Here is an 11,222-nt window from a genome sequence, read left to right as displayed (position 1 = left end):
TGTGGAATTGTGGGTCTCTGATTAAAGACACACCTCTGATTTTAGGTTTACCCCAGGTCACAGACAAAGGTCGTTTCACATGGTAGTGCCGATTCTGTCTAATCACGCCTGGCCCTGCAGGGAGTGGCTCCCCAAAACCAGAAACAATAGTTACCTTTCCTGTGGGGACAATGAGTCTCCTTCATATGCTAAATGTCAGACATGACCTGATTAATTCTTTAGAAGCTAGGTTTTAGGTGAGACACTCAAATGCTGTATTAGTGTACTTGATTAAATTTAGCTGCAGGCCCCATTAAACATTGTTGTCAAAACATGAGCCGGGTTTTAACTTTTTAACTTCAACACTACGCTCATCTCGTCCGTGGCAGCCGCCATGTTGTTTAGACTGAACATTCGCTTCTCCTTGCGTCACACCTAAACCCGCCTCAAAACCAACGCTGATTGGCCCGGTCGTATGGCTAACGGCTCCAAATTTTCTCTGCCTCAAGATGCCAGACTGATCTGCGAGTGGAAAACTCTGGAGCTCGCAAGATCAGGATGGTCTCACGAGGCTATACTCCCGCAGCACCTCCCACAGTATCTCCCGGGGGACCCGGTCATACGCCTTTTCCAGATCCACAAAACACATGTAGGGCATATTCCCAGGCTCCCTCCAGGATCCTTGCGAGAGTGAAGAGCTGGTCCGTTGTTCCACAACCAGGACGGAATCCGCATTGTTCCTCTTCAACCCGAGGTTCGACTATCGGCCGAACCCTCCTTTCCAGCACCTTGGAGTAGACTTTACCAGGGAGGCTGAGAAGTGTGATACCCCTGTAATTGGCACACACCCTCTGGTCTGCCACTCCTTTGGCACTGTCCCAGACTTCCACGCAATGTTGAAGAGGCGTGTCAACCAGGACAGCCCCTCCACACCCAGAGCCTTGAGCATTTCTGGACGGATCTCATCAATCCCAGGGGCTTTGCCACTGTGGAGTTGTTTGACTACATCAGTGACTTCCACCTGGGAAATTGACAATGATCCCCCATCATCCTCTAACATAGAGGGCGTATTAGTCGGATTCAGGAGTTCCTCAAAGTGCTCCTTCCACCGCCCTATTACCTCCTCAGTTGAGGTCAACAGTGTCCCATCCTTACTGTACACAGCTTGGATGGTTCCCCGCTTCCCCCTCCTGAGGTGGCGAACAGTTTTCCAGAAGCACCTTGGTGCCGACCGAAAGTCTTTCTCCATGTCTTCTCCAAACTTCTCCCACACCCGCTGCTTTGCCTCTTTCACGGCAGAGGCTGCAGCCCTTCGGGCCCTTTGGTACCCTGCAACCGCCTCCGGAGTCCTCTGGGATAACATATCCTGGAAAGACTCCTTCTTCAGTCGGACGGCTTCCCTGACCACCGGTGTCCACCACGGTGTTCGTGGGTTAGCGCCCCTTGAGGCACCTAAGACCCTAAGACCACAGCTCCTCGCCGCAGCTTCAGCAAGGGAAACTTTGAACATTGTCCACTCGGGTTCAATGCCCCCAGCCTCCACAGGGATGCACGAAAAGCTCCGCCGGAGGTGTGAGTTGAAAGTCTGTCGGAGAGGGGCCTCCTCCAGACGTTCCCAATTTATCCGCACTACCCGTTTGGGCTTACCAGGTCTGTCCAGAGTCTTCCCCCACCCCCTGACCCAACTCACCACCAGATGGTGATCAGTTGACAGCTCCGCCCCTCTCTTCACCCAAGTGTCCAAAACATACGGCCTCAGATCAGATGAAACGATTATAAAATCGATCATTGACCTTTGGCCTAGGGTGCTCTGGTACCATGTACACTTATGAGCATGCCTATGTTCGAAAATGGTGTTTGTTATAGACAATCCATGACTAGCACAGAAGTCCAACAACAAACAACCACTCTGGTTTAGATCAGGGAAGCCGTTCCTCCCAATCACGCCTCTCCATGTGTCTCCATCATTGCCCACGTGCGCGTTGAAGTGTCCCAGCAGAACAATGGAGTCCCCCACTGGAGCCCCATGCAGGACTCCAGTCAAGGTCTCCAAGAAGGCCGAATACTCCGAACTCCTGTTTGGTGCATATGCACAAACAACAGTCAGAGTTTTCCCCCCAACAACCCGCAGGCGTAGGGAGGCGACCCTCTCGTCCACCGGGGTAAACTCCAACGTAGCGGCGCTCAGCCGGGGAGTATCCCCACATCCGCCCGGCGCCTCACACCCTGGGCAACTCCGGAGAAGAAAAGAGTCCAACCCCTATCCAGGAGTATGGTTCCAGAACCGAGACTGTGGGTAGAGGTAAGCCCCACCAGATCTAACCGGTAGCGCTCCACCTCCCACACCAGTTCCGGCTCCTTCCCCCACAGAGAGGTGACGTTCCACGTCCCCAGAGCCAGCGTCTGCTGCCTGGGTCTGGTCCGTCGAGGCCCCTGACCTTCACTGCCACCCATGTGGCAGCGCACCCGACCCCAGCGGTTCCTCCCACAGGTGGTGGGCCCATGGGATAGAGAGGGAGTTGCCACGTTGCTTCTTCGGGCTGTGCCTGACCGGGCTCCGTGACAAACCCGGCCACCAGGCGCTCGCTGACGAGCCCACCATCTGGGCCTGGCCCATATAGTCGGGTAGTAAGAATTCGAAAGTTATTAAAAAATGGTCTGATAATAAAGGATTCTGCGGAAATACTATTAAATCTTCAATTTTGATGCCATATGCCAGCACAAGGTCGAGGGTGTGGTTAAAACAGTGAGTGGCCTTATGCACACTCTGACTAAAACCAATTGAATCTAGTAGTGAGTTGAAAGCAGTACTAAGGCTATTGCTATCAATGTCCACATGGATATTAAAATCACCTACAATTGTACAAGTACTTTGTCTGATTTAAGGACTACACGTGATAAAAACTCAGATAAAAATTCTGAATACGGACCTGGAGCTCGGTAAACAACAACAAATATAATTGGGTGTAAGGTTTTCCGTGTTGGATGTTGAAGATTAAGAACAAGGCTTTCAAACGAGTTATAGTTTAGTTTTGGTTTAGGATTAATTAAAAGGCTTGAGTCAAATATGGCTGCAGTTATATATGAGTATAGTGTAATACGGCTGCAACTATATATGAGTGTATTGTATTCAACTTGCCTTACACGTTATTTACTTGTAATCACAAATGTTCTGTAAAAATATTTTTTTATTAACAACCACACCACTCATTAAGATTGAAGTGTATTCAGTATTCAGTAAAAAAATATATAATATAATATGCCTCAGTACCAAATTTAATTAAAGCTGCAAGCAGCGATAACGGGCCCTCGCTTCTTGTATCGGGGGATACTGGCAGATGCAACATCACATGTAGACCACACATTCTAAGTTTTGTGTAAATCGGAATAACTTTTGTCAAGATACAACCGTTCCTGTTTCAACAGCCACCTACAGGAACTTGGTCCTCCATAACTTGCGCATTGCGTTAGCTATCAAAATTCTTTTGATAACTTTTAGTCATAAGGGTCCACCGAGTTTATATCCAAGTTTTTGTGCAGATCGGACTCACGGCCCAGGAGGAGTTAGACAAAGTAGGTTTCCCATATATCGCGATGTGGCTAATTAATAAAAAAAATTCTAACAGCGCCATCTAATGGCCAATACACTCATTGATGCTCAAGCCCCTATGCTGAACAACTGTGTTATGTTTGGTGGCAATCGGAATAAATCTTGGTAAGATACGCAACTTCCTGTTTCGACAGTCCCCTACAGGAAGTTGGTCCTCTGTAACTTCCGGATTGTGTTAGCTATCAAAATTCTTTTGATAAGTTTTTGTCATGAGGGTCCTCCGAGTCTACGTGTACATTTTTGTGCAGATGGGCCTCATGCTCTAGGAGGAGTTAAAAAAAGTAGGTTTCACTCAAAGCGAATTTGCTAATTAATTAAAGAAATTAAAACAGCACCATCTACAGGCCAATTGATGGCATATTTGCCACAGCCTCAGAGGCACATGAGGAGCAACTGTTTTAAGTATTGTGTCCATTGGAATAGCCGTTGGCAAGATACAACCATTCCTGTTTCCACACCCACCTACAGGAAGTTGGTCTTCCATAACTTGCGCATTGTTTTAGCTATCAAAATTCTTTTGATAACTTTTTGTCACATGGGTCCTCAGAGTGTATATGCAAGTTTTCGTGCTGATGGGACTCACGCCCCAGGAGTAGTTAGACAGAATAGGTTTCCCATGTATCAATATTTTGCTGATTAATTTAAAAAAATGAAAACAGCGCCATCTAATGGCCGATTGCCGTCAAGTTTGACACAGATGCTAAACCGACCTTGTCAGGTGTCGGGGCAATCGGAATGATTGTTGCCAAGATAACGCAACTTCCTCAGACAGGAAGTTGCTGTAACTTGCACATTTTTTCAACTATCAAAATTCTCTGGATAAATTTTCGTCATGAGGGTCAACAGATACTACCTGCAAAGATTCAAGAAGATTGAAATCACGGGCTAGGACGAGTTCGAAAGAATGTAAAACACCTGAAAAATGCATAATTAAAAATGGCCGCCTTCCCGTTGGACGGAGCAAGTGAATGTAAATGGGAAATATGTCCGCAATGATTAGAGCAATATGTGTATTAAATCTGGTGAAGATCAGAGCAACTATGTCCAAGTTAAGGCCTTCCACGCCTTAGGGGGCACTATGGAGCCTGCTTCCAGGTACGAGCGTAATCGCTGTACAGTCTCGCAAAGGTGTTTATGTGGGCGCCAATTTTTGTGAGTTTTCGTATATATTGAGGCCGTCAAAAAATTTGCCCAAGTGTTAAAACCAATTAGGGGGCGCTATAGAGCAACCATACCACTGCCAAGCCTAAATGTGAATTCAGATGAAAGAGTTTAATATTCTGCACATGGCTGCAAAAGTTTGAGAGTTTTCGTGAATCCTAAAGTCCTCAAACAAGTGTTTGTAAAATTAAGATTTTTTCACGAAAACCAAGATTTCGGAAATTTTAGAATTTTGTTATTTTTTCTAAAAAATAGCACCATGGACTTCAAGTTGAGACCTATGTTCCCTCAAAAGTTGGTATATTAACTTATTACTTTTGTCGGAATTAAGGCGCACGTTAGGGGGCGCTATGGAGCCCCCTGGCAACGCCCGAGCCCAATTACTACAGTACTTTGCATTTTTCACCAGTTGTGACGTGTGCACATTTTTGTGAGTTTTCGTGCATGCTAAGCCCCTCAAAAACGTGACGAAGGACTCGGAAAAATAATAATAATCTGACGAAAAACAATAGGTTCCTTCGCACTTTCAGTGCAAGGCACCAGTGGGGCCTTGCACTTTCGTGCTAGGGCCCTAATAATAATCTGACGAAAAACAATAGGTTCCTCACACGTAGGAATTTAAAATTGTTGTAATTGTAATAAAAAGTTGTAATTGTAATTATTGTATTTAGCATGGTGGTGTGTATGTTTGTTTCAGCTCGTGGCGGTAATCGTGACAATCCTGATTCTGTCCAGTTTGAATGTGAATATGTGGCCATAGCCACAGGACTGATGTTTAATAACTCTGAAAGACCAAGTGTGAGCAAGATCTTGATGCCTTCCTACTGCAGTTCAGCACATATGCCTCCCAGGAGAGTCCCCAGGTCATCATTGACACAGAGATGGTTCTGAAAGAACATGACTACAGTAGAGTGGCTGCAGATAGTGGGGTGGCTGAGAGAGGCGCCCATTCAATACACAGACAGTGTTGTTCCCACCAAACAAAACCATGCTCTGGAGACCATGGTAAGTAATGTCTTTTTACTTTGTATATTAACTATTGCTAATTAACTACTAATGTTTGCTTACTGTATATTTTATTATCCATAAATAAGAGATGATGGATTGCACTGAGGTCAGGGAGAGAGAGGTTCCCTTGATCTATGAATCCAGGGAAGGGGAAAATGCTCAGCCAGGACCAGCTGTCTACCTCTAGTAATGCTCAGGATCTCAAAATCCAGGGAAAGGGCTCAGCCAGGACAAGCTATCTCCAAGAACATGAGCAGTGGCGGATCTAGAAAATTTTACATGGGGGGGCAAAGGGGTAGTGAGAGATCTTGGTAGGGTGGCAGGGGAAGACGGTACATGGGAACCCCCATACGTAAACTGCTATGCCCTACTACGCCCCGCAACGCCCTGCTATGCCCTAAACTGCTACGCCCTAAACTGCTACAACTATTATTTCTAGTCATAGTTCCATTATCTTTTTTGTTACTATAATTACCATTATTATGAATCATAATTCTCTATATCTGTATATCTGTATCCATCTGTATCTAACCGGCAGCGGCCACCAAGACCCTGGATCTGTCTGATGTTTCTGCCCAAAAGGAAGTTTTTCCTTGCCACTGTTGCACCAAATGCTTGCTCTTGGGAGAATTGTTGGGTCTTTGTAACTTAAGGAGTGTGGTCTAGACCTACTCTATCTGTAAAGTGTCTTGAGAAGAGTGAACTGTTGTTGTATATGTAAATATTTACATATCTAACCCTATAACATATAAAACAGAATGGAAATAGCCATTTATTATGTAAGGAGAATATAAACCAACCATATGGTCCAGGGGTAACTGCAGCCTGCTCTTCCTCTCTGTCATCGTCATCTGCCTCCTCCTGATCACTCTCTGCCTCTGTCCCTCTCTCTGAACCTGCAGCCTCCTCTTCATCCCTCACAGTCAATTCTTCCTTTCCCTCTTCTCTTTCACTCATTTCTGCATCTCCTTCCGTGGTCTTCTCCTGCTCTGACCTGCCTGGTCTCTCCAGTTTCCTGTCTTCTCCTTCTTCATTTCCATCCTTCTCTTCCTCTTGTGTATTAGTCAGAATTTTCTTGGCTGGCAATATCCCCACTTTTAGGCTTCAACTAATATCTCCAGCTACTCTGGCCTGCAAAAGTCAAGATGTGAAAAGCTCTTGTTATTCTTGTATTACATTACATTGTATGGCCCTGTAGCTAATAAGTAGCCTAAAAAACATAACATCAGATGAGATTTATTACATGCACACATCAGTTATGTTTAGACTAGCCTTCTTAATCCCGTTGTATTTGTTGTTTTCCCAGTTTGACAGTAAAGGATGTCGCCTGGTTTAATTTGTGCAGCGTTATTGCCTTGATATGTGAGAGGAAGATGATACAAATACATATACAAATGATCGGTCTCAGCAAGCACTGTGTAGTGTGTTGTAACATAACGCCACCGAAACGGCGACCCTCTGTAAAAGTTATGAATTCAAACATGCCAGTTTGTAATATTTTGTAGTATGCTCTTCTTGTCTTTACTGAAATCAAACTAATCAAACAGCAGAATGCGCTTACAAACAACGAGGGAGCGATTTGACTTTTGGCTAACGTAATAGACGCGCTGTTGTTGATGCTGACTCGCCTTTAGCATACATTATAATTATTACAAATTTAACTTTACATGAAACGTGTGTTTTAACTTCACCTGGGGAAACTGACTTCACTTTCAGAGGCTCGGGGGGGCAGCTCGGTCGCTCCAGTCTTTGCCGGGATGCAGGGCCACCACACCACAGCAGACTCGCTGTGTGCGAGCCAGACTGTGCGAACGCCGCTCTACATGTTTGATGCAGGGACGTAGCTAAGTATTTGAGGGGCAGGGGGCTGAGATTACATCTACAATTATTATTTACTATTTATTAATTATTAAATTAATTGTTTGTTTCAATGTTTTAAGAAGCCTGTGCACATAGTGGCAGTTTGTTTTTACAAGCAAAGTTTTTTGAACACCAAAGTTAGGGGGGCAGCTGAGGGGGCAAGCCCTATAGTGGGGGGTCAGCTGCCCCCCCCTTTGCCCTCCTGTAGATCCGCCCCTGAACATGAGGCAGCCTTGGCAACTCAGAATCAGAACTGGTTTATGGAGAAATAAATTTGCTTTGGTTAACAAACTAGAAATGTAGGGGAATACAACTTGTGGAATATGCACACTTATATCAGTAGATTGGCTAATATTGTTATCGTTTTTGTTCTTAGAGCAGCAATGCTGTCCTGGAGCTTGTCGACGCCCCTGAAGATGTGCCTGTCATCAGTGCCTGACTTTCACCACAACGAAAATGTGCTGGTGTACATGGCTGGTTACATTGGCAGTAAGGTGGTGGGAAAATTTGGTGACTGTAATGAATGTTCACTTTTCACTACAGCTGTTTCCACTATCCCTGATTCGAGGTACACTTTCCTGAAAGAAAAACAATAAACTGACCTCACTTTGGGGGGGAAAGGCCTAAAAGTGCCCAGCACTGAACTGGTAGATTTCCTCATAGCCCTGGAGTCAAACTTTAGGAGAAAAATAAACTCAGTCATCCACACAGTTGGTCTGGGAAGGAAGCTATTAAATAACAGCATGAGGTGTACAACAGTGAGTGCAGGGAAGTTGTGTGTGACAAGGAAACGTGCAAAAACACTCTTGTATACATGGTGAAATTATTCAATAGAGCCAGAATCCATCATATATTACGGACCCAAAAATCAACAACTCTCACAGCCCAAACTGAATTTATTTTTAAATCTAAGTCATCTGTAAATCTGTACATTAACTCTCTCTTTCTATAGCAAATGTAACATGTGTTGTACAAAGTTCTTATCAGTCAAGATTAATTAAATTATAATAAAACTAAAGACTAAAACATATAGAACAGCTAATATACTTACCATTGTCATTCTATTTGTAGTAAAAATGTGTGCACTTTACTTGCACAATGTTTGATTTGTTTTGTGTAGGCCTAATGCAGGCAGAAATGATGTGGTGATCTACTTACCATCACCAATTTTATTACTGTAATGATCTTCTATTACTATTAAATATTCTCTCTTGACTAATGTGTTCTCCCTTTCATCTACTCACTGTTCATTGTGCTTTGGCTTTTTCAAGGAATTTGTCAATCATTTCATGAGGAACACAGGCTGTTGTTACTGGTGTTGTAAAATTGTGCTGTGGCTCCTTTAAGAGATATCCATGCAGTCTTGATGCAACCTAAGCAGAGTTTATTGTAGCCTTTATTGTTTATTGTTGCCTAAGTAAGTTTATTGATACAGTGTTGTAGGCTACACAGTGTGTGCGGCGTCAGCAATTAACCCCCTAGACCAAAAGCCAAACCCTTGTTCATTTGCTAATCACCTGCTGGCTGAGGAAAACAGGAGTTATCCACAAAGTTATTGGGGTAAATAAATAGCCTATTTCACAGCTTCATGCTCTATGACGAATTATTTAATTATAAACGGATCCATAAGCATTATTGTAGTAGTATATTGTATAGTTGTGCATTATTCAACACGTTTTAGTTTAGGCTATAAAGATATTAAAAACTAGAAACTACTATTTAGTTCCCTTAACCACTTTTGAATTGGAACCGGTATCGTTCAATTCTATGACAACTGTGTTGTGTCCAAGATGGCGGAGCTGCAGCTCGGTCATGGGTGCGTTTGTTGCAATGGAACGTTCTATTGAGTTTCGCCTCTTGGTACTTCTGTACTCTTTGCTATAGTTAGCCTGTATGTATGCTAGCGGACATTAGGTAACGTTGCCGAGCCACCCAGCAACTTCGGCAGTAGAGTTTCGGCGAGCTAACAACGACAATTTTCACCATTGAGTAAGTTTAACCTGTCCTCGGCGATGGATGAATTACAAAAGGTTACGTCAGTACTCGGGAGACTGAAGAGAAAAAGAAAGGTAAATGCTGTTCAGAGACTTAAGGTGTTTCTCAATGTCAAGGATCCTTCCTTGACATTGAGGAACACCTTTAGTCCTGGTCACTCACAATGGAGTATGTAATAGTGATGTGCGGATCGATACTAAAGTATCGATATTTACGATCCCAACGTCTCTTGCTCTAGTATCGATTCTCTTATAAAAAGATTGATATTTAAACTCAGTAATTTGGAGTGAGTGTTTATGTTATCATAAGTAACTTGTTGTCACCAGAAAAGTCTAATTATATCCGGTTAGGGGAAGGAACTACTTCTCTTTCCGCCGGTCAGTTGTGTGTGCACTGCGGCTCTGTGACGGAGCCGGCCGCTCCAGCAGCCCTTCTATAATTTCCTGCTACGAAGAAGACTGCAGACTGCAGTCTGCACAGGAGTGTGTGGAAAGACAGTGAAATACAGTGGTAACACTACAAACCTCGCTAAACATCTGAGTCATAAGAGTGAATATGATGATATAATATAGCGTCAGTCTGAGGAAGAGGTCCAGGGCGAGAAGACGCAAGGTGCTAGGGCAAGACATACTTAAATCAGAGAGTCATTTGGCAGCAGCGGCAGAAGTTATCCAGGTACAGGGAGATAGCGTGATAGGCTCACTGACTGGGGGGAAGTTATTCACGCTGTTAAGGCTTTAGTTTTTTAATGTTCAAGAGTTCCCCGGAATCCCAGCATTCTTACACCAAGTTAACAGAAAGCAGTTTGTTCTGAGATTTTCTTTATAATTAAATAATATGAGAGTAGTTTATTGTCTTGTCATTATGCAGCTATAATTTGGAATTGGTAAGCCTACAGCCTACTTTTTTACTTTACTTTAAACTAGTTGTCACATCACACTACAAATAAAATACGTAAAAAGTATTGGTATCGGTATCGGCAATACCAGCCTGGGTATCGGATCGAATAGGAATTAAAGAGCAACGTGCAGGTTGAATTCATAACTGAATTAATACTTAATGTTGTCTGAAGAGGTCTTTTAAAAACACATAAGTAGAAATTTCTATGTTACATAAACCCTAAAGCAGAAATTTTGATGAAAGGGTGCCCATTTTTAAGCTAGGCTCTGAAATAGCCTTTCCCGCTAGCAACGCGTCATATGACGCAGAGGGTTTCTTCTCACACTACAGTGGTGAGAGAGAGAGACATAGATATAGAACAATATAGAGAGAGAGCTATAGAGAAAGTTTATGTAAGTCATAATGGTAAATTATTGTGTTTGTGCTGGTTTCTAGTGATGGCGAACTGAAGCTTTCTGAAGCAGTGAAGCTTTCAAGCCAATTGTATCAAAAAAAGGTTCACTACTCAAAGCTTCAGAACTCTATGAGGACATCTGGTGGTGAAGTTAGGGATAGCATTGTGTCACAAACTGTTTCACAGTTATTAGCCATGAATGTCTTTAGAGTAAGCCCGACCCAACCCGAGCCCGTGCGCGTTGTGTCCAAGCCCGGCCCGACACTCAACTGTCTGACGTTCTCATACAATTCAGAGTTGTTTGAACTGCAGAAA

This window comes from Perca flavescens, chromosome 8 (assembly GCF_004354835.1).
Source record: "Perca flavescens isolate YP-PL-M2 chromosome 8, PFLA_1.0, whole genome shotgun sequence".
Classification (NCBI taxonomy): domain Eukaryota; kingdom Metazoa; phylum Chordata; class Actinopteri; order Perciformes; family Percidae; genus Perca; species Perca flavescens.
This window is presented reverse-complemented; position numbering follows the sequence as displayed.